The following is a 26,622-nucleotide window of genomic DNA, read 5'->3' as shown; positions in this document are numbered from 1 at the left end:
GGCCAACCTAATGCAAGTGGATGCAGCTTAAAGTTAGTTCTGGCCACGTGAGCACGTCCTGACCGATCCACAATGGCTTCCAACACCAAGTTTCCGTTCAAACTTCCTGCTACGTCTGGCAAGGAAATTGTCAGTCCGTGCAATCTTAACCCGCCACAAAACAAATTCAAATGATTAATGACGCTACTAGGACCAAAGGAAACACTGACCAATATCTATCTTGACACTCATGCACATCTCTCACACTCTGGAATGGAATGTCTTGGTCTCAGTCTTAATCTTGTTTGTCCATGTTTCAACAACTAATACCTAAATCAGTGTCAATTGTTTAACTGTCACCAAATCTTTTCTGGTTCCACCAGTGATTGGACACTGAAACTCAGGGAACAGAGAATGGGGAGAGAAAGTGGACACAAACGCAAGAGCTTTGTGTACAATCGAAACGGAGCCACGGAAACTTGGCCAGCAGCCTGATGAACGCAGCCAAGTGAGAAGCTGAACTTCAGTCAGAAAGCCTCTCAAGACAACATGTCATGATTCAAGAAGCCATCTGAGCACGGGCATCGCGCACGCTGGACAGACAGCATTTCTTACTGGCGTACGAGAGAACGTACTCTTGCTTTTCAACATCTGATCAGGGGAGAGCGCGAACGCAGTCCCCCACTACCAGAAATTATGCAGTCAAGATTCCCACATTTGGGGAATTCGCAGGGGTCAGCACAACCGGAGTGCAATGGTCGCGCCTCGCCCTGGGTGAACCACCTTCTTGATCATGGTGTCTCCCCTGCCAGGTAAGTATGAGTTGTCCATGGCTGACATGACCACGTCTTCCACAGTCATTGCGCGCTGGCTCACGGTGCTCGCCACGTGTTCACAGCCAAAGGCATGTCAGAAAGAAAAGCAATAGTTGATATTTGGTTGAATGAGAAAGAAATCTGTCCCAACCTCATGTCTCCCAAATAACAGATTTGTACGTGAGCAATCCTTTTTCCACAGTTCACTGCTGCATGACCACAACAAAAGGGAATTTGGAAAACCACTCATTTCATCCCATTTACCTCCAAAAGAATCAACAACTAAACCACCAGAGAAAATGTGGCAAAAAGAGCTCCATTTGAAATCTGTGATGTGCGATTCCAGTGGGAAATTCAGAGAAAAGAAGAACATTCTGAATCGTCAAGGGGAAAAACAAAACAAATGACCACTCAACTAATTCATCGAGGAGTAGAAAACGCAACGCTAAAGCACTAGCTGCAATGCATACAGCGGGACGGCACCAAAGAAAAGGCAGCAGACTGCTTGATGCCGGACCAACAGCTGACAGGTCGCAGTGCAACGCCCTCTGCTGTTTACTACGGAGATGTGCTCTAAGTCAGAGGACTGCAGGGGACGTGAAATCATACTCTACCCATTGTGGGAATTGCGCACGGAAAGGCAACCCCGCATGTGCTATTACAGAAGCGCTCCAAACCGCCGATCAAATCTGACCTCAACCCCATCTAGTTGAGCTTGATTTTAGACAACGTAAGGAGGAGTGCACCGTTCCTGGAGATACTGCCATACCGGGTCAATGCGTGGAGTGGACGGAGCAAGCCCCTATTCCATTTCCCTGGTCCAAAAATCAATTTAATATATGGTCCCCGGGTAGGGGACGTATCAGATATTAAACTGATAAGAACAGATTTTTTTTTTTCTTTCGAAAAAAGTTTATTGACACTCATTCAGTTAATTATGTTACATGATTTTTTTACATTTGCATTAATGTGTTTCCACAGACACAATACACATAAATAATAAGACAAATATTTTCTGTAAAAAACATGATTAAAACAAGAGATATGAACAGGAGTGCACAATTTTAAAAGGGGCTCAATGTCTTTGTCTCTTTTGTGCGGGAACGCAATGAGTCCTTACCAAAATTATTCCATTCTGCTCCCCCAAACATTTGTTCGCTCAGGACCTTGTCGTGGTGCTCAGAGGAGATCCTCGCCCTTTTGCTCCTTCCCTCCTGCCTCACCCGGAGAGCCAGGCCGTTGCTGCTTTGACCTTTTTGTGTGTGGTTCCAGGTCCTTCCTCCGAATGGGCCCAGAGGCGATTCTTCTTTGTGGTTGTGTCCTAGGGCCCGCCGCCTGCATAGCCATCTGGATCACAACCACGGGGGGGATCTGCATGTGCTTCCTTACCAGCAAGTTTCTGGAGGTCCATATGGCGTCTTTGATGGCGGCTAGGGTGAGCCACTGCTCTGCAAAGTCCCTTGCTGGCATCTTCTGGGGGCTCACCCCATATAGCACTAGTTGTGCTGTAAGGACCTCCCTTGCTGGTAAGTACGGGAATTTCAAGGACCTGGCTGTTGCCCACTGGTCTACAGCAGCACTGCACTCCCAGAAGAGATGCCTCACTGACTCGGGCGCGCCACAACCAGGTCGGGGGCAAGTCGCTGATGGTGACATGCCCCGGGAGTGCAAGACGGACCTGACCGGGAGGATCTCGTGAGCCACCATCCATGACAGGTCTCGGAGTCTGTTTGGGAGAGCAGGATGGTTCACGTTGCGCCAAACTGTTGAGGGCTCGCTGAGTGCGAGCCCGCGCACTGGACTCACTGGTTCTCGCTCCTGCACAATAGAAACAAGAGAGCGGTGGCTTGTTAAAACATGCAACTCCTCCTTTTCCAAATTAAAATACTTTAAAAACGTCTGGATCAAAGCATATGTTAAAGGCAGATTAAAAGACACCGGTACTTTCAGGTCTGTGGGTAACAATTTCAGTTTTCTGAGGTAGGACCCCATCCAGAAACGTGTCATTGCAGCCGTCCTGGGGTTTCTGGATGGGGTTGTTGCTATTTTGATGTGCGAGGCCGTATAGGTGCTTCCTAAAAATAGGTAAAGGTCTGGCACTGCTTTTCCTCCTTTCTCCTTTGGCCTTTTCATGAAGTCTCTTCTTAGTCTTCCCCACTTAGATCCCCACAGGAAGTAGAAAATGGCTCGCTCCAGGATTAAAAACACACGTCTTGGTGGGATAAAAACAGAACTGATCAGTAAAAGCAAGGGTAAAATCACTGCTTTGATGATTAAAACTTTTCCTTCAAGGGTCAGTCCTCTAAGTCCCCAGTACCCTAGTCTTTGTCTAACTTTCCCTGTGACGTCATCCCAGTTTGTGTCCCCTCCCCCTTCCTTATCAAATTTGATTCCCAATATTTTCTGGTTAGTCTGGGTCGTAGTCAGGGGGAGTCCCGTTGTCTCGTTTGCTGTCCATGGTCCATAAAATTGGGCTTGGGTCTTGTCTCTGTTCAATTTTGACCCAGAGGCCTGTCCGAAAAAGTCAGTCAAGTCCAGTGTCCTGTTCACGGATAAAAGGTCAGTGCATAAAATGTTAATGTCGTCCATGTATAAAACACACTTGGTCACCAGTCCCCCACTCCCCGGGACTCCCACCCCATTGATTCGTTGGTCCCTTCGCAAGATCTGTGCCAGTGGTTCTATACAGGTAATGTAGAGGAGGGCAGATAAAGGACACCCCTGACGGACACCGCAGTTGATGTTGACTGCTTTTGTCAAAAGCCCGTTAACGATGAATTTGCTGGAGATGCCCCGGTACAGCAATCCCACCCAAGCTACAAACCTTTCTGGGAACCCCATTTTTTCCAGTACCCGGAAGAGGTACTGATGCGAGACCCGATCAAAGGCTTTCTCAAAGTCTAAATTTAGTACTACTAGCCGGATGTTTCTGTCTCTCGCGTAACAGATGGTGTCTCTGATCAGTACGAGGCTGTCAGTGATCTTCCTCCCCGGAACGGCACAGGCTTGATCCGGGTGAATCACTTCTTCTAAAAACATGGACATCCGTGTGGCTAAAAGTTTGCTAAAAAGTTTGCAGTCAAAGTTTAAAAGCGTGATCGGTCTCCAATTCTTCAAGTCAGTCTTGTCTTTTTTTTTGTAAAGAAGAGTCACTATCCCTATTCTAAAACTGTCGGGAAGTCGGTCAAGGTGTTCAAAATCCATAAAAACAGTCATCAAATCAGGTGCTAAAATGTCCCAAAAGGTCAAATAAAACTCTAAGGGAAGTCCGTCTTGTCCAGGGGACTTCCCTTTTTTAAAACCAGACAAACATTTATTTAATTCTAAAAAAGTAAAATCTTGGGATAAAAGCACGCTGTTGCTTACTGTTTTATCAATGAATTTTAGAACTTCTGTCATGGTGTCAGTTTTAACAGGTTTTTCTGAGTACAGGTTTGAATAAAATGTCTCAATTGTCTCTTTTATTTCATCCATTGTTTCTGTTGTGCACCCATTTTCTTTCTTCAGTTTTGCAATGCCTCCCCCTTTATTTATAATTTTCCTAAAGAAATACCGTGTGCACTTTTCACCCTCTTCTATTTCCCGTTCCCTGCTCCTTAAAATGACACCTTTGCTGTGGATTTCTGATAGGGCCGACATCTCTTTCTTGACTTGTTTAATTTCTTCGTTGAAGTCCATACCATGTTGGTTAAGGTTAAAATAGCATTGAAGTCTTTTCTGCAGTCCCATCATGCGTCTGTGTTCCCTATTCTTTTTTTCCCTACCTGCCTGCCTAAAGAAAGTCTTTGTCTTTTCCTTCACCATTTCCCACCAGTGTGCATGTGTTTCGTAAAAGTCTTGGAGGGTCTGCCACTCTTTGTACTGCTCCCTGAACTGCCTAACTAAGTCCCTATCTAATAAAAGGGAGCAGTTGAGTTTCCACAGACCACTTCCTGAAGTCACACCTGAAGAGAGTGACAGAGTGCAAGACACCATGAGGTGATCAGAGAAGAAAACAGGGGTCAATCTAGCATCGGTGGGCGGGCAGTCCCGTGTAAAAACATAATCTATGCGAGAGGCTCTGGTACTGTCACCACTGAACCAGGTGAAGCCCTCCTCTCTGGGATGCATGGTTTTAAAACAGTCTTGAAGTTTAAAATCCCTGCAAATGCCCTGTAATAAAACTGATGTCTTGTCTATTTTAAAATCTTCTCCTGCTCTTCTTCTATCCGTCTTGTTTAAAATGCAATTAAAATCACCTGCTACAACTAAAGGTGCCCTGCCTAGCATGTGGGACTGCAAGTTTTCTAAAAGGTCATACCTGTCATTTTTGTCATTAAAGCCATAAATATTGAGAAGGTTAAAATCCCGCCCCATAAAATTTAGATGTGCTAAAAGTGCCCGACCATCTCTCACCACTGTGCTACCCTTCACCAGAACCTGAGGGTTTTTTATTAAAATGGCTACTCCGTCATTTTTATTTTCGTTTGATCCACTCCATAGAGACGTTTGTGGCCACATATCTTCCCATGTTCTATATTGTTTTAAAAAGGGTAGGCCACATTCCTGTATTAAAAACACATCTGATTCATGGGAAAATAAAAAGGATAAAACACTCTGGGCTCTGACTCTCGACTTCACACTTCTCACATTTATGGTAGAGAAGGTGAGTGTCATAAGAATGGTTAAAAACAACAGGTGTGACATTCTTTAAAAACCTATAAAGATATCAAAAAAAAGGCTGTAAAACATTTAGACTAAACTGATAAGAACAGATACTACACTTGATCTTAGCCAAAAGGCCGAGAAGCGATACCACGTCACTGGCGAGCACAGGGAGTCATTCCGCTCACAGCCACCCTCGCTCACGGCGCATCGCGGCAGCATTTACTTGGCCTCAACAACAACAAGGTGCTAAAAGTGTGGATGAACCTTCCATGGACAGTGAGCAGCAGAAGCCGCACACAAGTTGGCCAACCTAATGCAAGTGGATGCAGCTTAAAGTTAGTTCTGGCCACGTGAGCACGTCCTGACCGATCCACAATGGCTTCCAACACCAAGTTTCCGTTCAAACTTCCTGCTACGTCTGGCAAGGAAATTGTCAGTCCGTGCAATCTTAACCCGCCACAAAACAAATTCAAATGATTAATGACGCTACTAGGACCAAAGGAAACACTGACCAATATCTATCTTGACACTCATGCACATCTCTCACACTCTGGAATGGAATGTCTTGGTCTCAGTCTTAATCTTGTTTGTCCATGTTTCAACAACTAATACCTAAATCAGTGTCAATTGTTTAACTGTCACCAAATCTTTTCTGGTTCCACCAGTGATTGGACACTGAAACTCAGGGAACAGAGAATGGGGAGAGAAAGTGGACACAAACGCAAGAGCTTTGTGTACAATCGAAACGGAGCCACGGAAACTTGGCCAGCAGCCTGATGAACGCAGCCAAGTGAGAAGCTGAACTTCAGTCAGAAAGCCTCTCAAGACAACATGTCATGATTCAAGAAGCCATCTGATCACGGGCATCGCGCACGCTGGACAGACAGCATTTCTGACTGGCGTACGAGAGAACGTACTCTTGCTTTTCAACATCTGATCAGGGGAGAGCGCGAACGCAGTCCCCCACTACCAGAAATTATGCAGTCGAGATTCCCACATTTGGGGAATTCGCAGGGGTCAGCACAACCGGAGTGCAATGGTCGCGCCTCGCCCTGGGTGAACCACCTTCTTGATCATGGTGTCTCCCCTGCCAGGTAAGTATGAGTTGTCCATGGCTGACATGACCACGTCTTCCACAGTCATTGCGCGCTGGCTCACGGTGCTCGCCACGTGTTCACAGCCAAAGGCATGTCAGAAAGAAAAGCAATAGTTGATATTTGGTTGAATGAGAAAGAAATCTGTCCCAACCTCATGTCTCCCAAATAACAGATTTGTACGTGAGCAATCCTTTTTCCACAGTTCACTGCTGCATGACCACAACAAAAGGGAATTTGGAAAACCACTCATTTCATCCCATTTACCTCCAAAAGAATCAACAACTAAACCACCAGAGAAAATGTGGCAAAAAGAGCTCCATTTGAAATCTGTGATGTGCGATTCCAGTGGGAAATTCAGAGAAAAGAAGAACATTCTGAATCGTCAAGGGGAAAAACAAAACAAATGACCACTCAACTAATTCATCGAGGAGTAGAAAACGCAACGCTAAAGCACTAGCTGCAATGCATACAGCGGGACGGCACCAAAGAAAAGGCAGCAGACTGCTTGATGCCGGACCAACAGCTGACAGGTCGCAGTGCAACGCCCTCTGCTGTTTACTACGGAGATGTGCTCTAAGTCAGAGGACTGCAGGGGACGTGAAATCATACTCTACCCATTGTGGGAATTGCGCACGGAAAGGCAACCCCGCATGTGCTATTACAGAAGCGCTCCAAACCGCCGATCAAATCTGACCTCAACCCCATCTAGTTGAGCTTGATTTTAGACAAAGTAAGGAGGAGTGCACCGTTCCTGGAGATACTGCCATACCGGGTCAATGCGTGGAGTGGACAGAGCAAGCCCCTATTCCATCTCCCTGGTCCAAAAATCAATTTAATATATGGTCCCCGGGTAGGGGACGTATCAGATATTAAACTGATAAGAACAGATACTACACTTGATCTTAGCCAAAAGGCCGAGAAGCGATACCACGTCACTGGCGAGCACAGGGAGTCATTCCGCTCACAGCCACCCTCGCTCACGGCGCATCGCGGCAGCATTTACTTGGCCTCAACAACAACAAGGTGCTAAAAGTGTGGATGAACCTTCCATGGACAGTGAGCAGCAGAAGCCGCACACAAGTTGGCCAACCTAATGCAAGTGGATGCAGCTTAAAGTTAGTTCTGGCCACGTGAGCACGTCCTGACCGATCCACAATGGCTTCCAACACCAAGTTTCCGTTCAAACTTCCTGCTACGTCTGGCAAGGAAATTGTCAGTCCGTGCAATCTTAACCCGCCACAAAACAAATTCAAATGATTAATGACGCTACTAGGACCAAAGGAAACACTGACCAATATCTATCTTGACACTCATGCACATCTCTCACACTCTGGAATGGAATGTCTTGGTCTCAGTCTTAATCTTGTTTGTCCATGTTTCAACAACTAATACCTAAATCAGTGTCAATTGTTTAACTGTCACCAAATCTTTTCTGGTTCCACCAGTGATTGGACACTGAAACTCAGGGAACAGAGAATGGGGAGAGAAAGTGGACACAAACGCAAGAGCTTTGTGTACAATCGAAACGGAGCCACGGAAACTTGGCCAGCAGCCTGATGAACGCAGCCAAGTGAGAAGCTGAACTTCAGTCAGAAAGCCTCTCAAGACAACATGTCATGATTCAAGAAGCCATCTGATCATGGGCATCGCGCACGCTGGACAGACAGCATTTCTTACTGGCGTACAAGAGAACGTACTCTTGCTTTTCAACATCTGATCAGGGGAGAGCGCGAACGCAGTCCCCCACTACCAGAAATTATGCAGTCGAGATTCCCACATTTGGGGAATTCGCAGGGGTCAGCACAACCGGAGTGCAATGGTCGCGCCTCGCCCTGGGTGAACCACCTTCTTGATCATGGTGTCTCCCCTGCCAGGTAAGTATGAGTTGTCCATGGCTGACATGACCACGTCTTCCACAGTCATTGCGCGCTGGCTCACGGTGCTCGCCACGTGTTCACAGCCAAAGGCATGTCAGAAAGAAAAGCAATAGTTGATATTTGGTTGAATGAGAAAGAAATCTGTCCCAACCTCATGTCTCCCAAATAACAGATTTGTACGTGAGCAATCCTTTTTCCACAGTTCACTGCTGCATGACCACAACAAAAGGGAATTTGGAAAACCACTCATTTCATCCCATTTACCTCCAAAAGAATCAACAACTAAACCACCAGAGAAAATGTGGCAAAAAGAGCTCCATTTGAAATCTGTGATGTGCGATTCCAGTGGGAAATTCAGAGAAAAGAAGAACATTCTGAATCGTCAAGGGGAAAAACAAAACAAATGACCACTCAACTAATTCATCGAGGAGTAGAAAACGCAACGCTAAAGCACTAGCTGCAATGCATACAGCGGGACGGCACCAAAGAAAAGGCAGCAGACTGCTTGATGCCGGACCAACAGCTGACAGGTCGCAGTGCAACGCCCTCTGCTGTTTACTACGGAGATGTGCTCTAAGTCAGAGGACTGCAGGGGACGTGAAATCATACTCTACCCATTGTGGGAATTGCGCACGGAAAGGCAACCCCGCATGTGCTATTACAGAAGCGCTCCAAACCGCCGATCAAATCTGACCTCAACCCCATCTAGTTGAGCTTGATTTTAGACAACGTAAGGAGGAGTGCACCGTTCCTGGAGATACTGCCATACCGGGTCGATGCGTGGAGTGGACGGAGCAAGCCCCTATTCCATCTCCCTGGTCCAAAAATCAATTTAATATATGGTCCCCGGGTAGGGGACGTATCAGATATTAAACTGATAAGAACAGATACTACACTTGATCTTAGCCAAAAGGCCGAGAAGCGATACCACGTCACTGGCGAGCACAGGGAGTCATTCCGCTCACAGCCACCCTCGCTCACGGCGCATCGCGGCAGCATTTACTTGGCCTCAACAACAACAAGGTGCTAAAAGTGTGGATGAACCTTCCATGGACAGTGAGCAGCAGAAGCCGCACACAAGTTGGCCAACCTAATGCAAGTGGATGCAGCTTAAAGTTAGTTCTGGCCACGTGAGCACGTCCTGACCGATCCACAATGGCTTCCAACACCAAGTTTCCGTTCAAACTTCCTGCTACGTCTGGCAAGGAAATTGTCAGTCCGTGCAATCTTAACCCGCCACAAAACAAATTCAAATGATTAATGACGCTACTAGGACCAAAGGAAACACTGACCAATATCTATCTTGACACTCATGCACATCTCTCACACTCTGGAATGGAATGTCTTGGTCTCAGTCTTAATCTTGTTTGTCCATGTTTCAACAACTAATACCTAAATCAGTGTCAATTGTTTAACTGTCACCAAATCTTTTCTGGTTCCACCAGTGATTGGACACTGAAACTCAGGGAACAGAGAATGGGGAGAGAAAGTGGACACAAACGCAAGAGCTTTGTGTACAATCGAAACGGAGCCACGGAAACTTGGCCAGCAGCCTGATGAACGCAGCCAAGTGAGAAGCTGAACTTCAGTCAGAAAGCCTCTCAAGACAACATGTCATGATTCAAGAAGCCATCTGATCACGGGCATCGCGCACGCTGGACAGACAGCATTTCTTACTGGCGTACAAGAGAACGTACTCTTGCTTTTCAACATCTGATCAGGGGAGAGCGCGAACGCAGTCCCCCACTACCAGAAATTATGCAGTCGAGATTCCCACATTTGGGGAATTCGCAGGGGTCAGCACAACCGGAGTGCAATGGTCGCGCCTCGCCCTGGGTGAACCACCTTCTTGATCATGGTGTCTCCCCTGCCAGGTAAGTATGAGTTGTCCATGGCTGACATGACCACGTCTTCCACAGTCATTGCGCGCTGGCTCACGGTGCTCGCCACGTGTTCACAGCCAAAGGCATGTCAGAAAGAAAAGCAATAGTTGATATTTGGTTGAATGAGAAAGAAATCTGTCCCAACCTCATGTCTCCCAAATAACAGATTTGTACGTGAGCAATCCTTTTTCCACAGTTCACTGCTGCATGACCACAACAAAAGGGAATTTGGAAAACCACTCATTTCATCCCATTTACCTCCAAAAGAATCAACAACTAAACCACCAGAGAAAATGTGGCAAAAAGAGCTCCATTTGAAATCTGTGATGTGCGATTCCAGTGGGAAATTCAGAGAAAAGAAGAACATTCTGAATCGTCAAGGGGAAAAACAAAACAAATGACCACTCAACTAATTCATCGAGGAGTAGAAAACGCAACGCTAAAGCACTAGCTGCAATGCATACAGCGGGACGGCACCAAAGAAAAGGCAGCAGACTGCTTGATGCCGGACCAACAGCTGACAGGTCGCAGTGCAACGCCCTCTGCTGTTTACTACGGAGATGTGCTCTAAGTCAGAGGACTGCAGGGGACGTGAAATCATACTCTACCCATTGTGGGAATTGCGCACGGAAAGGCAACCCCGCATGTGCTATTACAGAAGCGCTCCAAACCGCCGATCAAATCTGACCTCAACCCCATCTAGTTGAGCTTGATTTTAGACAACGTAAGGAGGAGTGCACCGTTCCTGGAGATACTGCCATACCGGGTCAATGCGTGGAGTGGACGGAGCAAGCCCCTATTCCATTTCCCTGGTCCAAAAATCAATTTAATATATGGTCCCCGGGTAGGGGACGTATCAGATATTAAACTGATAAGAACAGATACTACACTTGATCTTAGCCAAAAGGCCGAGAAGCGATACCACGTCACTGGCGAGCACAGGGAGTCATTCCGCTCACAGCCACCCTCGCTCACGGCGCATCGCGGCAGCATTTACTTGGCCTCAACAACAACAAGGTGCTAAAAGTGTGGATGAACCTTCCATGGACAGTGAGCAGCAGAAGCCGCACACAAGTTGGCCAACCTAATGCAAGTGGATGCAGCTTAAAGTTAGTTCTGGCCACGTGAGCACGTCCTGACCGATCCACAATGGCTTCCAACACCAAGTTTCCGTTCAAACTTCCTGCTACGTCTGGCAAGGAAATTGTCAGTCCGTGCAATCTTAACCCGCCACAAAACAAATTCAAATGATTAATGACGCTACTAGGACCAAAGGAAACACTGACCAATATCTATCTTGACACTCATGCACATCTCTCACACTCTGGAATGGAATGTCTTGGTCTCAGTCTTAATCTTGTTTGTCCATGTTTCAACAACTAATACCTAAATCAGTGTCAATTGTTTAACTGTCACCAAATCTTTTCTGGTTCCACCAGTGATTGGACACTGAAACTCAGGGAACAGAGAATGGGGAGAGAAAGTGGACACAAACGCAAGAGCTTTGTGTACAATCGAAACGGAGCCACGGAAACTTGGCCAGCAGCCTGATGAACGCAGCCAAGTGAGAAGCTGAACTTCAGTCAGAAAGCCTCTCAAGACAACATGTCATGATTCAAGAAGCCATCTGAGCACGGGCATCGCGCACGCTGGACAGACAGCATTTCTTACTGGCGTACGAGAGAACGTACTCTTGCTTTTCAACATCTGATCAGGGGAGAGCGCGAACGCAGTCCCCCACTACCAGAAATTATGCAGTCAAGATTCCCACATTTGGGGAATTCGCAGGGGTCAGCACAACCGGAGTGCAATGGTCGCGCCTCGCCCTGGGTGAACCACCTTCTTGATCATGGTGTCTCCCCTGCCAGGTAAGTATGAGTTGTCCATGGCTGACATGACCACGTCTTCCACAGTCATTGCGCGCTGGCTCACGGTGCTCGCCACGTGTTCACAGCCAAAGGCATGTCAGAAAGAAAAGCAATAGTTGATATTTGGTTGAATGAGAAAGAAATCTGTCCCAACCTCATGTCTCCCAAATAACAGATTTGTACGTGAGCAATCCTTTTTCCACAGTTCACTGCTGCATGACCACAACAAAAGGGAATTTGGAAAACCACTCATTTCATCCCATTTACCTCCAAAAGAATCAACAACTAAACCACCAGAGAAAATGTGGCAAAAAGAGCTCCATTTGAAATCTGTGATGTGCGATTCCAGTGGGAAATTCAGAGAAAAGAAGAACATTCTGAATCGTCAAGGGGAAAAACAAAACAAATGACCACTCAACTAATTCATCGAGGAGTAGAAAACGCAACGCTAAAGCACTAGCTGCAATGCATACAGCGGGACGGCACCAAAGAAAAGGCAGCAGACTGCTTGATGCCGGACCAACAGCTGACAGGTCGCAGTGCAACGCCCTCTGCTGTTTACTACGGAGATGTGCTCTAAGTCAGAGGACTGCAGGGGACGTGAAATCATACTCTACCCATTGTGGGAATTGCGCACGGAAAGGCAACCCCGCATGTGCTATTACAGAAGCGCTCCAAACCGCCGATCAAATCTGACCTCAACCCCATCTAGTTGAGCTTGATTTTAGACAACGTAAGGAGGAGTGCACCGTTCCTGGAGATACTGCCATACCGGGTCAATGCGTGGAGTGGACGGAGCAAGCCCCTATTCCATTTCCCTGGTCCAAAAATCAATTTAATATATGGTCCCCGGGTAGGGGACGTATCAGATATTAAACTGATAAGAACAGATTTTTTTTTTTCTTTCGAAAAAAGTTTATTGACACTCATTCAGTTAATTATGTTACATGATTTTTTTACATTTGCATTAATGTGTTTCCACAGACACAATACACATAAATAATAAGACAAATATTTTCTGTAAAAAACATGATTAAAACAAGAGATATGAACAGGAGTGCACAATTTTAAAAGGGGCTCAATGTCTTTGTCTCTTTTGTGCGGGAACGCAATGAGTCCTTACCAAAATTATTCCATTCTGCTCCCCCAAACATTTGTTCGCTCAGGACCTTGTCGTGGTGCTCAGAGGAGATCCTCGCCCTTTTGCTCCTTCCCTCCTGCCTCACCCGGAGAGCCAGGCCGTTGCTGCTTTGACCTTTTTGTGTGTGGTTCCAGGTCCTTCCTCCGAATGGGCCCAGAGGCGATTCTTCTTTGTGGTTGTGTCCTAGGGCCCGCCGCCTGCATAGCCATCTGGATCACAACCACGGGGGGGATCTGCATGTGCTTCCTTACCAGCAAGTTTCTGGAGGTCCATATGGCGTCTTTGATGGCGGCTAGGGTGAGCCACTGCTCTGCAAAGTCCCTTGCTGGCATCTTCTGGGGGCTCACCCCATATAGCACTAGTTGTGCTGTAAGGACCTCCCTTGCTGGTAAGTACGGGAATTTCAAGGACCTGGCTGTTGCCCACTGGTCTACAGCAGCACTGCACTCCCAGAAGAGATGCCTCACTGACTCGGGCGCGCCACAACCAGGTCGGGGGCAAGTCGCTGATGGTGACATGCCCCGGGAGTGCAAGACGGACCTGACCGGGAGGATCTCGTGAGCCACCATCCATGACAGGTCTCGGAGTCTGTTTGGGAGAGCAGGATGGTTCACGTTGCGCCAAACTGTTGAGGGCTCGCTGAGTGCGAGCCCGCGCACTGGACTCACTGGTTCTCGCTCCTGCACAATAGAAACAAGAGAGCGGTGGCTTGTTAAAACATGCAACTCCTCCTTTTCCAAATTAAAATACTTTAAAAACGTCTGGATCAAAGCATATGTTAAAGGCAGATTAAAAGACACCGGTACTTTCAGGTCTGTGGGTAACAATTTCAGTTTTCTGAGGTAGGACCCCATCCAGAAACGTGTCATTGCAGCCGTCCTGGGGTTTCTGGATGGGGTTGTTGCTATTTTGATGTGCGAGGCCGTATAGGTGCTTCCTAAAAATAGGTAAAGGTCTGGCACTGCTTTTCCTCCTTTCTCCTTTGGCCTTTTCATGAAGTCTCTTCTTAGTCTTCCCCACTTAGATCCCCACAGGAAGTAGAAAATGGCTCGCTCCAGGATTAAAAACACACGTCTTGGTGGGATAAAAACAGAACTGATCAGTAAAAGCAAGGGTAAAATCACTGCTTTGATGATTAAAACTTTTCCTTCAAGGGTCAGTCCTCTAAGTCCCCAGTACCCTAGTCTTTGTCTAACTTTCCCTGTGACGTCATCCCAGTTTGTGTCCCCTCCCCCTTCCTTATCAAATTTGATTCCCAATATTTTCTGGTTAGTCTGGGTCGTAGTCAGGGGGAGTCCCGTTGTCTCGTTTGCTGTCCATGGTCCATAAAATTGGGCTTGGGTCTTGTCTCTGTTCAATTTTGACCCAGAGGCCTGTCCGAAAAAGTCAGTCAAGTCCAGTGTCCTGTTCACGGATAAAAGGTCAGTGCATAAAATGTTAATGTCGTCCATGTATAAAACACACTTGGTCACCAGTCCCCCACTCCCCGGGACTCCCACCCCATTGATTCGTTGGTCCCTTCGCAAGATCTGTGCCAGTGGTTCTATACAGGTAATGTAGAGGAGGGCAGATAAAGGACACCCCTGACGGACACCGCAGTTGATGTTGACTGCTTTTGTCAAAAGCCCGTTAACGATGAATTTGCTGGAGATGCCCCGGTACAGCAATCCCACCCAAGCTACAAACCTTTCTGGGAACCCCATTTTTTCCAGTACCCGGAAGAGGTACTGATGCGAGACCCGATCAAAGGCTTTCTCAAAGTCTAAATTTAGTACTACTAGCCGGATGTTTCTGTCTCTCGCGTAACAGATGGTGTCTCTGATCAGTACGAGGCTGTCAGTGATCTTCCTCCCCGGAACGGCACAGGCTTGATCCGGGTGAATCACTTCTTCTAAAAACATGGACATCCGTGTGGCTAAAAGTTTGCTAAAAAGTTTGCAGTCAAAGTTTAAAAGCGTGATCGGTCTCCAATTCTTCAAGTCAGTCTTGTCTTTTTTTTTGTAAAGAAGAGTCACTATCCCTATTCTAAAACTGTCGGGAAGTCGGTCAAGGTGTTCAAAATCCATAAAAACAGTCATCAAATCAGGTGCTAAAATGTCCCAAAAGGTCAAATAAAACTCTAAGGGAAGTCCGTCTTGTCCAGGGGACTTCCCTTTTTTAAAACCAGACAAACATTTATTTAATTCTAAAAAAGTAAAATCTTGGGATAAAAGCACGCTGTTGCTTACTGTTTTATCAATGAATTTTAGAACTTCTGTCATGGTGTCAGTTTTAACAGGTTTTTCTGAGTACAGGTTTGAATAAAATGTCTCAATTGTCTCTTTTATTTCATCCATTGTTTCTGTTGTGCACCCATTTTCTTTCTTCAGTTTTGCAATGCCTCCCCCTTTATTTATAATTTTCCTAAAGAAATACCGTGTGCACTTTTCACCCTCTTCTATTTCCCGTTCCCTGCTCCTTAAAATGACACCTTTGCTGTGGATTTCTGATAGGGCCGACATCTCTTTCTTGACTTGTTTAATTTCTTCGTTGAAGTCCATACCATGTTGGTTAAGGTTAAAATAGCATTGAAGTCTTTTCTGCAGTCCCATCATGCGTCTGTGTTCCCTATTCTTTTTTTCCCTACCTGCCTGCCTAAAGAAAGTCTTTGTCTTTTCCTTCACCATTTCCCACCAGTGTGCATGTGTTTCGTAAAAGTCTTGGAGGGTCTGCCACTCTTTGTACTGCTCCCTGAACTGCCTAACTAAGTCCCTATCTAATAAAAGGGAGCAGTTGAGTTTCCACAGACCACTTCCTGAAGTCACACCTGAAGAGAGTGACAGAGTGCAAGACACCATGAGGTGATCAGAGAAGAAAACAGGGGTCAATCTAGCATCGGTGGGCGGGCAGTCCCGTGTAAAAACATAATCTATGCGAGAGGCTCTGGTACTGTCACCACTGAACCAGGTGAAGCCCTCCTCTCTGGGATGCATGGTTTTAAAACAGTCTTGAAGTTTAAAATCCCTGCAAATGCCCTGTAATAAAACTGATGTCTTGTCTATTTTAAAATCTTCTCCTGCTCTTCTTCTATCCGTCTTGTTTAAAATGCAATTAAAATCACCTGCTACAACTAAAGGTGCCCTGCCTAGCATGTGGGACTGCAAGTTTTCTAAAAGGTCATACCTGTCATTTTTGTCATTAAAGCCATAAATATTGAGAAGGTTAAAATCCCGCCCCATAAAATTTAGATGTGCTAAAAGTGCCCGACCATCTCTCACCACTGTGCTACCCTTCACCAGAACCTGAGGGTTTTTTATTAAAATGGCTACTCCGTCATTTTTATTTTCGTTTGATCCACTCCATAGAGACGTTTGTGGCCACATATCTTCCCATGTTCTATATTGTTTTAAAAAGGGTAGGCCACATTCCTGTATTAAAAACACATCTGATTCATGGGAAAATAAAAAGGATAAAACACTCTGGGCTCTGACTCTCGACTTCACACTTCTCACATTTATGGTAGAGAAGGTGAGTGTCATAAGAATGGTTAAAAACAACAGGTGTGACATTCTTTAAAAACCTATAAAGATATCAAAAAAAAGGCTGTAAAACATTTAGACTAAACTGATAAGAACAGATACTACACTTGATCTTAGCCAAAAGGCCGAGAAGCGATACCACGTCACTGGCGAGCACAGGGAGTCATTCCGCTCACAGCCACCCTCGCTCACGGCGCATCGCGGCAGCATTTACTTGGCCTCAACAACAACAAGGTGCTAAAAGTGTGGATGAACCTTCCATGGACAGTGAGCAGCAGAAGCCGCACACAAGTTGGCCAACCTAATGCAAGTGGATGCAGCTTAAAGTTAGTTCTGGCCACGTGAGCACGTCCTGACCGATCCACAATGGCTTCCAACACCAAGTTTCCGTTCAAACTTCCTGCTACGTCTGGCAAGGAAATTGTCAGTCCGTGCAATCTTAACCCGCCACAAAACAAATTCAAATGATTAATGACGCTACTAGGACCAAAGGAAACACTGACCAATATCTATCTTGACACTCATGCACATCTCTCACACTCTGGAATGGAATGTCTTGGTCTCAGTCTTAATCTTGTTTGTCCATGTTTCAACAACTAATACCTAAATCAGTGTCAATTGTTTAACTGTCACCAAATCTTTTCTGGTTCCACCAGTGATTGGACACTGAAACTCAGGGAACAGAGAATGGGGAGAGAAAGTGGACACAAACGCAAGAGCTTTGTGTACAATCGAAACGGAGCCACGGAAACTTGGCCAGCAGCCTGATGAACGCAGCCAAGTGAGAAGCTGAACTTCAGTCAGAAAGCCTCTCAAGACAACATGTCATGATTCAAGAAGCCATCTGATCACGGGCATCGCGCACGCTGGACAGACAGCATTTCTGACTGGCGTACGAGAGAACGTACTCTTGCTTTTCAACATCTGATCAGGGGAGAGCGCGAACGCAGTCCCCCACTACCAGAAATTATGCAGTCGAGATTCCCACATTTGGGGAATTCGCAGGGGTCAGCACAACCGGAGTGCAATGGTCGCGCCTCGCCCTGGGTGAACCACCTTCTTGATCATGGTGTCTCCCCTGCCAGGTAAGTATGAGTTGTCCATGGCTGACATGACCACGTCTTCCACAGTCATTGCGCGCTGGCTCACGGTGCTCGCCACGTGTTCACAGCCAAAGGCATGTCAGAAAGAAAAGCAATAGTTGATATTTGGTTGAATGAGAAAGAAATCTGTCCCAACCTCATGTCTCCCAAATAACAGATTTGTACGTGAGCAATCCTTTTTCCACAGTTCACTGCTGCATGACCACAACAAAAGGGAATTTGGAAAACCACTCATTTCATCCCATTTACCTCCAAAAGAATCAACAACTAAACCACCAGAGAAAATGTGGCAAAAAGAGCTCCATTTGAAATCTGTGATGTGCGATTCCAGTGGGAAATTCAGAGAAAAGAAGAACATTCTGAATCGTCAAGGGGAAAAACAAAACAAATGACCACTCAACTAATTCATCGAGGAGTAGAAAACGCAACGCTAAAGCACTAGCTGCAATGCATACAGCGGGACGGCACCAAAGAAAAGGCAGCAGACTGCTTGATGCCGGACCAACAGCTGACAGGTCGCAGTGCAACGCCCTCTGCTGTTTACTACGGAGATGTGCTCTAAGTCAGAGGACTGCAGGGGACGTGAAATCATACTCTACCCATTGTGGGAATTGCGCACGGAAAGGCAACCCCGCATGTGCTATTACAGAAGCGCTCCAAACCGCCGATCAAATCTGACCTCAACCCCATCTAGTTGAGCTTGATTTTAGACAACGTAAGGAGGAGTGCACCGTTCCTGGAGATACTGCCATACCGGGTCGATGCGTGGAGTGGACGGAGCAAGCCCCTATTCCATCTCCCTGGTCCAAAAATCAATTTAATATATGGTCCCCGGGTAGGGGACGTATCAGATATTAAACTGATAAGAACAGATACTACACTTGATCTTAGCCAAAAGGCCGAGAAGCGATACCACGTCACTGGCGAGCACAGGGAGTCATTCCGCTCACAGCCACCCTCGCTCACGGCGCATCGCGGCAGCATTTACTTGGCCTCAACAACAACAAGGTGCTAAAAGTGTGGATGAACCTTCCATGGACAGTGAGCAGCAGAAGCCGCACACAAGTTGGCCAACCTAATGCAAGTGGATGCAGCTTAAAGTTAGTTCTGGCCACGTGAGCACGTCCTGACCGATCCACAATGGCTTCCAACACCAAGTTTCCGTTCAAACTTCCTGCTACGTCTGGCAAGGAAATTGTCAGTCCGTGCAATCTTAACCCGCCACAAAACAAATTCAAATGATTAATGACGCTACTAGGACCAAAGGAAACACTGACCAATATCTATCTTGACACTCATGCACATCTCTCACACTCTGGAATGGAATGTCTTGGTCTCAGTCTTAATCTTGTTTGTCCATGTTTCAACAACTAATACCTAAATCAGTGTCAATTGTTTAACTGTCACCAAATCTTTTCTGGTTCCACCAGTGATTGGACACTGAAACTCAGGGAACAGAGAATGGGGAGAGAAAGTGGACACAAACGCAAGAGCTTTGTGTACAATCGAAACGGAGCCACGGAAACTTGGCCAGCAGCCTGATGAACGCAGCCAAGTGAGAAGCTGAACTTCAGTCAGAAAGCCTCTCAAGACAACATGTCATGATTCAAGAAGCCATCTGATCACGGGCATCGCGCACGCTGGACAGACAGCATTTCTTACTGGCGTACAAGAGAACGTACTCTTGCTTTTCAACATCTGATCAGGGGAGAGCGCGAACGCAGTCCCCCACTACCAGAAATTATGCAGTCGAGATTCCCACATTTGGGGAATTCGCAGGGGTCAGCACAACCGGAGTGCAATGGTCGCGCCTCGCCCTGGGTGAACCACCTTCTTGATCATGGTGTCTCCCCTGCCAGGTAAGTATGAGTTGTCCATGGCTGACATGACCACGTCTTCCACAGTCATTGCGCGCTGGCTCACGGTGCTCGCCACGTGTTCACAGCCAAAGGCATGTCAGAAAGAAAAGCAATAGTTGATATTTGGTTGAATGAGAAAGAAATCTGTCCCAACCTCATGTCTCCCAAATAACAGATTTGTACGTGAGCAATCCTTTTTCCACAGTTCACTGCTGCATGACCACAACAAAAGGGAATTTGGAAAACCACTCATTTCATCCCATTTACCTCCAAAAGAATCAACAACTAAACCACCAGAGAAAATGTGGCAAAAAGAGCTCCATTTGAAATCTGTGATGTGCGATTCCAGTGGGAAATTCAGAGAAAAGAAGAACATTCTGAATCGTCAAGGGGAAAAACAAAACAAATGACCACTCAACTAATTCATCGAGGAGTAGAAAACGCAACGCTAAAGCACTAGCTGCAATGCATACAGCGGGACGGCACCAAAGAAAAGGCAGCAGACTGCTTGATGCCGGACCAACAGCTGACAGGTCGCAGTGCAACGCCCTCTGCTGTTTACTACGGAGATGTGCTCTAAGTCAGAGGACTGCAGGGGACGTGAAATCATACTCTACCCATTGTGGGAATTGCGCACGGAAAGGCAACCCCGCATGTGCTATTACAGAAGCGCTCCAAACCGCCGATCAAATCTGACCTCAACCCCATCTAGTTGAGCTTGATTTTAGACAACGTAAGGAGGAGTGCACCGTTCCTGGAGATACTGCCATACCGGGTCAATGCGTGGAGTGGACGGAGCAAGCCCCTATTCCATTTCCCTGGTCCAAAAATCAATTTAATATATGGTCCCCGGGTAGGGGACGTATCAGATATTAAACTGATAAGAACAGATACTACACTTGATCTTAGCCAAAAGGCCGAGAAGCGATACCACGTCACTGGCGAGCACAGGGAGTCATTCCGCTCACAGCCACCCTCGCTCACGGCGCATCGCGGCAGCATTTACTTGGCCTCAACAACAACAAGGTGCTAAAAGTGTGGATGAACCTTCCATGGACAGTGAGCAGCAGAAGCCGCACACAAGTTGGCCAACCTAATGCAAGTGGATGCAGCTTAAAGTTAGTTCTGGCCACGTGAGCACGTCCTGACCGATCCACAATGGCTTCCAACACCAAGTTTCCGTTCAAACTTCCTGCTACGTCTGGCAAGGAAATTGTCAGTCCGTGCAATCTTAACCCGCCACAAAACAAATTCAAATGATTAATGACGCTACTAGGACCAAAGGAAACACTGACCAATATCTATCTTGACACTCATGCACATCTCTCACACTCTGGAATGGAATGTCTTGGTCTCAGTCTTAATCTTGTTTGTCCATGTTTCAACAACTAATACCTAAATCAGTGTCAATTGTTTAACTGTCACCAAATCTTTTCTGGTTCCACCAGTGATTGGACACTGAAACTCAGGGAACAGAGAATGGGGAGAGAAAGTGGACACAAACGCAAGAGCTTTGTGTACAATCGAAACGGAGCCACGGAAACTTGGCCAGCAGCCTGATGAACGCAGCCAAGTGAGAAGCTGAACTTCAGTCAGAAAGCCTCTCAAGACAACATGTCATGATTCAAGAAGCCATCTGAGCACGGGCATCGCGCACGCTGGACAGACAGCATTTCTTACTGGCGTACGAGAGAACGTACTCTTGCTTTTCAACATCTGATCAGGGGAGAGCGCGAACGCAGTCCCCCACTACCAGAAATTATGCAGTCAAGATTCCCACATTTGGGGAATTCGCAGGGGTCAGCACAACCGGAGTGCAATGGTCGCGCCTCGCCCTGGGTGAACCACCTTCTTGATCATGGTGTCTCCCCTGCCAGGTAAGTATGAGTTGTCCATGGCTGACATGACCACGTCTTCCACAGTCATTGCGCGCTGGCTCACGGTGCTCGCCACGTGTTCACAGCCAAAGGCATGTCAGAAAGAAAAGCAATAGTTGATATTTGGTTGAATGAGAAAGAAATCTGTCCCAACCTCATGTCTCCCAAATAACAGATTTGTACGTGAGCAATCCTTTTTCCACAGTTCACTGCTGCATGACCACAACAAAAGGGAATTTGGAAAACCACTCATTTCATCCCATTTACCTCCAAAAGAATCAACAACTAAACCACCAGAGAAAATGTGGCAAAAAGAGCTCCATTTGAAATCTGTGATGTGCGATTCCAGTGGGAAATTCAGAGAAAAGAAGAACATTCTGAATCGTCAAGGGGAAAAACAAAACAAATGACCACTCAACTAATTCATCGAGGAGTAGAAAACGCAACGCTAAAGCACTAGCTGCAATGCATACAGCGGGACGGCACCAAAGAAAAGGCAGCAGACTGCTTGATGCCGGACCAACAGCTGACAGGTCGCAGTGCAACGCCCTCTGCTGTTTACTACGGAGATGTGCTCTAAGTCAGAGGACTGCAGGGGACGTGAAATCATACTCTACCCATTGTGGGAATTGCGCACGGAAAGGCAACCCCGCATGTGCTATTACAGAAGCGCTCCAAACCGCCGATCAAATCTGACCTCAACCCCATCTAGTTGAGCTTGATTTTAGACAACGTAAGGAGGAGTGCACCGTTCCTGGAGATACTGCCATACCGGGTCAATGCGTGGAGTGGACGGAGCAAGCCCCTATTCCATTTCCCTGGTCCAAAAATCAATTTAATATATGGTCCCCGGGTAGGGGACGTATCAGATATTAAACTGATAAGAACAGATTTTTTTTTTTCTTTCGAAAAAAGTTTATTGACACTCATTCAGTTAATTATGTTACATGATTTTTTTACATTTGCATTAATGTGTTTCCACAGACACAATACACATAAATAATAAGACAAATATTTTCTGTAAAAAACATGATTAAAACAAGAGATATGAACAGGAGTGCACAATTTTAAAAGGGGCTCAATGTCTTTGTCTCTTTTGTGCGGGAACGCAATGAGTCCTTACCAAAATTATTCCATTCTGCTCCCCCAAACATTTGTTCGCTCAGGACCTTGTCGTGGTGCTCAGAGGAGATCCTCGCCCTTTTGCTCCTTCCCTCCTGCCTCACCCGGAGAGCCAGGCCGTTGCTGCTTTGACCTTTTTGTGTGTGGTTCCAGGTCCTTCCTCCGAATGGGCCCAGAGGCGATTCTTCTTTGTGGTTGTGTCCTAGGGCCCGCCGCCTGCATAGCCATCTGGATCACAACCACGGGGGGGATCTGCATGTGCTTCCTTACCAGCAAGTTTCTGGAGGTCCATATGGCGTCTTTGATGGCGGCTAGGGTGAGCCACTGCTCTGCAAAGTCCCTTGCTGGCATCTTCTGGGGGCTCACCCCATATAGCACTAGTTGTGCTGTAAGGACCTCCCTTGCTGGTAAGTACGGGAATTTCAAGGACCTGGCTGTTGCCCACTGGTCTACAGCAGCACTGCACTCCCAGAAGAGATGCCTCACTGACTCGGGCGCGCCACAACCAGGTCGGGGGCAAGTCGCTGATGGTGACATGCCCCGGGAGTGCAAGACGGACCTGACCGGGAGGATCTCGTGAGCCACCATCCATGACAGGTCTCGGAGTCTGTTTGGGAGAGCAGGATGGTTCACGTTGCGCCAAACTGTTGAGGGCTCGCTGAGTGCGAGCCCGCGCACTGGACTCACTGGTTCTCGCTCCTGCACAATAGAAACAAGAGAGCGGTGGCTTGTTAAAACATGCAACTCCTCCTTTTCCAAATTAAAATACTTTAAAAACGTCTGGATCAAAGCATATGTTAAAGGCAGATTAAAAGACACCGGTACTTTCAGGTCTGTGGGTAACAATTTCAGTTTTCTGAGGTAGGACCCCATCCAGAAACGTGTCATTGCAGCCGTCCTGGGGTTTCTGGATGGGGTTGTTGCTATTTTGATGTGCGAGGCCGTATAGGTGCTTCCTAAAAATAGGTAAAGGTCTGGCACTGCTTTTCCTCCTTTCTCCTTTGGCCTTTTCATGAAGTCTCTTCTTAGTCTTCCCCACTTAGATCCCCACAGGAAGTAGAAAATGGCTCGCTCCAGGATTAAAAACACACGTCTTGGTGGGATAAAAACAGAACTGATCAGTAAAAGCAAGGGTAAAATCACTGCTTTGATGATTAAAACTTTTCCTTCAAGGGTCAGTCCTCTAAGTCCCCAGTACCCTAGTCTTTGTCTAACTTTCCCTGTGACGTCATCCCAGTTTGTGTCCCCTCCCCCTTCCTTATCAAATTTGATTCCCAATATTTTCTGGTTAGTCTGGGTCGTAGTCAGGGGGAGTCCCGTTGTCTCGTTTGCTGTCCATGGTCCATAAAATTGGGCTTGGGTCTTGTCTCTGTTCAATTTTGACCCAGAGGCCTGTCCGAAAAAGTCAGTCAAGTCCAGTGTCCTGTTCACGGATAAAAGGTCAGTGCATAAAATGTTAATGTCGTCCATGTATAAAACACACTTGGTCACCAGTCCCCCACTCCCCGGGACTCCCACCCCATTGATTCGTTGGTCCCTTCGCAAGATCTGTGCCAGTGGTTCTATACAGGTAATGTAGAGGAGGGCAGATAAAGGACACCCCTGACGGACACCGCAGTTGATGTTGACTGCTTTTGTCAAAAGCCCGTTAACGATGAATTTGCTGGAGATGCCCCGGTACAGCAATCCCACCCAAGCTACAAACCTTTCTGGGAACCCCATTTTTTCCAGTACCCGGAAGAGGTACTGATGCGAGACCCGATCAAAGGCTTTCTCAAAGTCTAAATTTAGTACTACTAGCCGGATGTTTCTGTCTCTCGCGTAACAGATGGTGTCTCTGATCAGTACGAGGCTGTCAGTGATCTTCCTCCCCGGAACGGCACAGGCTTGATCCGGGTGAATCACTTCTTCTAAAAACATGGACATCCGTGTGGCTAAAAGTTTGCTAAAAAGTTTGCAGTCAAAGTTTAAAAGCGTGATCGGTCTCCAATTCTTCAAGTCAGTCTTGTCTTTTTTTTTGTAAAGAAGAGTCACTATCCCTATTCTAAAACTGTCGGGAAGTCGGTCAAGGTGTTCAAAATCCATAAAAACAGTCATCAAATCAGGTGCTAAAATGTCCCAAAAGGTCAAATAAAACTCTAAGGGAAGTCCGTCTTGTCCAGGGGACTTCCCTTTTTTAAAACCAGACAAACATTTATTTAATTCTAAAAAAGTAAAATCTTGGGATAAAAGCACGCTGTTGCTTACTGTTTTATCAATGAATTTTAGAACTTCTGTCATGGTGTCAGTTTTAACAGGTTTTTCTGAGTACAGGTTTGAATAAAATGTCTCAATTGTCTCTTTTATTTCATCCATTGTTTCTGTTGTGCACCCATTTTCTTTCTTCAGTTTTGCAATGCCTCCCCCTTTATTTATAATTTTCCTAAAGAAATACCGTGTGCACTTTTCACCCTCTTCTATTTCCCGTTCCCTGCTCCTTAAAATGACACCTTTGCTGTGGATTTCTGATAGGGCCGACATCTCTTTCTTGACTTGTTTAATTTCTTCGTTGAAGTCCATACCATGTTGGTTAAGGTTAAAATAGCATTGAAGTCTTTTCTGCAGTCCCATCATGCGTCTGTGTTCCCTATTCTTTTTTTCCCTACCTGCCTGCCTAAAGAAAGTCTTTGTCTTTTCCTTCACCATTTCCCACCAGTGTGCATGTGTTTCGTAAAAGTCTTGGAGGGTCTGCCACTCTTTGTACTGCTCCCTGAACTGCCTAACTAAGTCCCTATCTAATAAAAGGGAGCAGTTGAGTTTCCACAGACCACTTCCTGAAGTCACACCTGAAGAGAGTGACAGAGTGCAAGACACCATGAGGTGATCAGAGAAGAAAACAGGGGTCAATCTAGCATCGGTGGGCGGGCAGTCCCGTGTAAAAACATAATCTATGCGAGAGGCTCTGGTACTGTCACCACTGAACCAGGTGAAGCCCTCCTCTCTGGGATGCATGGTTTTAAAACAGTCTTGAAGTTTAAAATCCCTGCAAATGCCCTGTAATAAAACTGATGTCTTGTCTATTTTAAAATCTTCTCCTGCTCTTCTTCTATCCGTCTTGTTTAAAATGCAATTAAAATCACCTGCTACAACTAAAGGTGCCCTGCCTAGCATGTGGGACTGCAAGTTTTCTAAAAGGTCATACCTGTCATTTTTGTCATTAAAGCCATAAATATTGAGAAGGTTAAAATCCCGCCCCATAAAATTTAGATGTGCTAAAAGTGCCCGACCATCTCTCACCACTGTGCTACCCTTCACCAGAACCTGAGGGTTTTTTATTAAAATGGCTACTCCGTCATTTTTATTTTCGTTTGATCCACTCCATAGAGACGTTTGTGGCCACATATCTTCCCATGTTCTATATTGTTTTAAAAAGGGTAGGCCACATTCCTGTATTAAAAACACATCTGATTCATGGGAAAATAAAAAGGATAAAACACTCTGGGCTCTGACTCTCGACTTCACACTTCTCACATTTATGGTAGAGAAGGTGAGTGTCATAAGAATGGTTAAAAACAACAGGTGTGACATTCTTTAAAAACCTATAAAGATATCAAAAAAAAGGCTGTAAAACATTTAGACTAAACTGATAAGAACAGATACTACACTTGATCTTAGCCAAAAGGCCGAGAAGCGATACCACGTCACTGGCGAGCACAGGGAGTCATTCCGCTCACAGCCACCCTCGCTCACGGCGCATCGCGGCAGCATTTACTTGGCCTCAACAACAACAAGGTGCTAAAAGTGTGGATGAACCTTCCATGGACAGTGAGCAGCAGAAGCCGCACACAAGTTGGCCA

The 26,622-nt window shown here is 46.3% G+C and overlaps 16 non-coding genes and 3 pseudogenes across 16 annotated transcripts; all 19 read right to left on the bottom strand.

Moving 5' to 3' along the window:
• Positions 1–635: 635 nt before the first annotated feature.
• Positions 636–799, bottom strand: LOC142881759 (U1 spliceosomal RNA). The gene has a single exon (XR_012925680.1). It is a non-coding gene; the product is annotated as a U1 spliceosomal RNA (small nuclear RNA).
• Positions 800–1,529: 730 nt separating this feature from the next.
• On the bottom strand, positions 1,530–1,709 carry LOC142881724 (U2 spliceosomal RNA; annotated as a pseudogene).
• A 3,694-nt stretch (positions 1,710–5,403) lies between these two features.
• On the bottom strand, positions 5,404–5,587 carry LOC142881727 (U2 spliceosomal RNA). The gene has a single exon (XR_012925651.1). It is a non-coding gene; the product is annotated as a U2 spliceosomal RNA (small nuclear RNA).
• A 792-nt stretch (positions 5,588–6,379) lies between these two features.
• Positions 6,380–6,543, bottom strand: LOC142881698 (U1 spliceosomal RNA). The gene has a single exon (XR_012925627.1). It is a non-coding gene; the product is annotated as a U1 spliceosomal RNA (small nuclear RNA).
• Positions 6,544–7,273: 730 nt separating this feature from the next.
• On the bottom strand, positions 7,274–7,464 carry LOC142881707 (U2 spliceosomal RNA). The gene has a single exon (XR_012925636.1). It is a non-coding gene; the product is annotated as a U2 spliceosomal RNA (small nuclear RNA).
• Positions 7,465–8,256: 792 nt separating this feature from the next.
• On the bottom strand, positions 8,257–8,420 carry LOC142881772 (U1 spliceosomal RNA). Its single transcript, XR_012925691.1, has one exon. It is a non-coding gene; the product is annotated as a U1 spliceosomal RNA (small nuclear RNA).
• Positions 8,421–9,150: 730 nt separating this feature from the next.
• On the bottom strand, positions 9,151–9,341 carry LOC142881773 (U2 spliceosomal RNA). The gene has a single exon (XR_012925692.1). It is a non-coding gene; the product is annotated as a U2 spliceosomal RNA (small nuclear RNA).
• A 792-nt stretch (positions 9,342–10,133) lies between these two features.
• Positions 10,134–10,297, bottom strand: LOC142881760 (U1 spliceosomal RNA). The gene has a single exon (XR_012925681.1). It is a non-coding gene; the product is annotated as a U1 spliceosomal RNA (small nuclear RNA).
• A 730-nt stretch (positions 10,298–11,027) lies between these two features.
• On the bottom strand, positions 11,028–11,218 carry LOC142881716 (U2 spliceosomal RNA). The gene has a single exon (XR_012925645.1). It is a non-coding gene; the product is annotated as a U2 spliceosomal RNA (small nuclear RNA).
• A 792-nt stretch (positions 11,219–12,010) lies between these two features.
• LOC142881758 (U1 spliceosomal RNA) lies at positions 12,011–12,174 on the bottom strand. The gene has a single exon (XR_012925679.1). It is a non-coding gene; the product is annotated as a U1 spliceosomal RNA (small nuclear RNA).
• Positions 12,175–12,904: 730 nt separating this feature from the next.
• LOC142881723 (U2 spliceosomal RNA) lies at positions 12,905–13,084 on the bottom strand (annotated as a pseudogene).
• Positions 13,085–16,778: 3,694 nt separating this feature from the next.
• On the bottom strand, positions 16,779–16,962 carry LOC142881726 (U2 spliceosomal RNA). The gene has a single exon (XR_012925650.1). It is a non-coding gene; the product is annotated as a U2 spliceosomal RNA (small nuclear RNA).
• A 792-nt stretch (positions 16,963–17,754) lies between these two features.
• LOC142881748 (U1 spliceosomal RNA) lies at positions 17,755–17,918 on the bottom strand. Its single transcript, XR_012925670.1, has one exon. It is a non-coding gene; the product is annotated as a U1 spliceosomal RNA (small nuclear RNA).
• A 730-nt stretch (positions 17,919–18,648) lies between these two features.
• On the bottom strand, positions 18,649–18,839 carry LOC142881771 (U2 spliceosomal RNA). The gene has a single exon (XR_012925690.1). It is a non-coding gene; the product is annotated as a U2 spliceosomal RNA (small nuclear RNA).
• Positions 18,840–19,631: 792 nt separating this feature from the next.
• On the bottom strand, positions 19,632–19,795 carry LOC142881736 (U1 spliceosomal RNA). Its single transcript, XR_012925659.1, has one exon. It is a non-coding gene; the product is annotated as a U1 spliceosomal RNA (small nuclear RNA).
• Positions 19,796–20,525: 730 nt separating this feature from the next.
• On the bottom strand, positions 20,526–20,716 carry LOC142881715 (U2 spliceosomal RNA). Its single transcript, XR_012925644.1, has one exon. It is a non-coding gene; the product is annotated as a U2 spliceosomal RNA (small nuclear RNA).
• Positions 20,717–21,508: 792 nt separating this feature from the next.
• On the bottom strand, positions 21,509–21,672 carry LOC142881757 (U1 spliceosomal RNA). The gene has a single exon (XR_012925678.1). It is a non-coding gene; the product is annotated as a U1 spliceosomal RNA (small nuclear RNA).
• A 730-nt stretch (positions 21,673–22,402) lies between these two features.
• On the bottom strand, positions 22,403–22,582 carry LOC142881721 (U2 spliceosomal RNA; annotated as a pseudogene).
• Positions 22,583–26,276: 3,694 nt separating this feature from the next.
• LOC142881725 (U2 spliceosomal RNA) lies at positions 26,277–26,460 on the bottom strand. Its single transcript, XR_012925649.1, has one exon. It is a non-coding gene; the product is annotated as a U2 spliceosomal RNA (small nuclear RNA).
• Positions 26,461–26,622: the final 162 nt, after the last annotated feature.

The sequence above is a fragment of the Nelusetta ayraudi genome, unplaced genomic scaffold, assembly GCF_046127955.1.
Source record: "Nelusetta ayraudi isolate G7.1 ecotype Tasmania unplaced genomic scaffold, CSIRO-AGI_Nayr_v1 ptg000216l, whole genome shotgun sequence".
NCBI classification, from domain to species: Eukaryota; Metazoa; Chordata; class Actinopteri; order Tetraodontiformes; family Monacanthidae; genus Nelusetta; species Nelusetta ayraudi.
The sequence above is the reverse complement of the archived record's forward strand: the minus strand, read 5'-3'. Positions and strand labels throughout refer to the sequence as shown.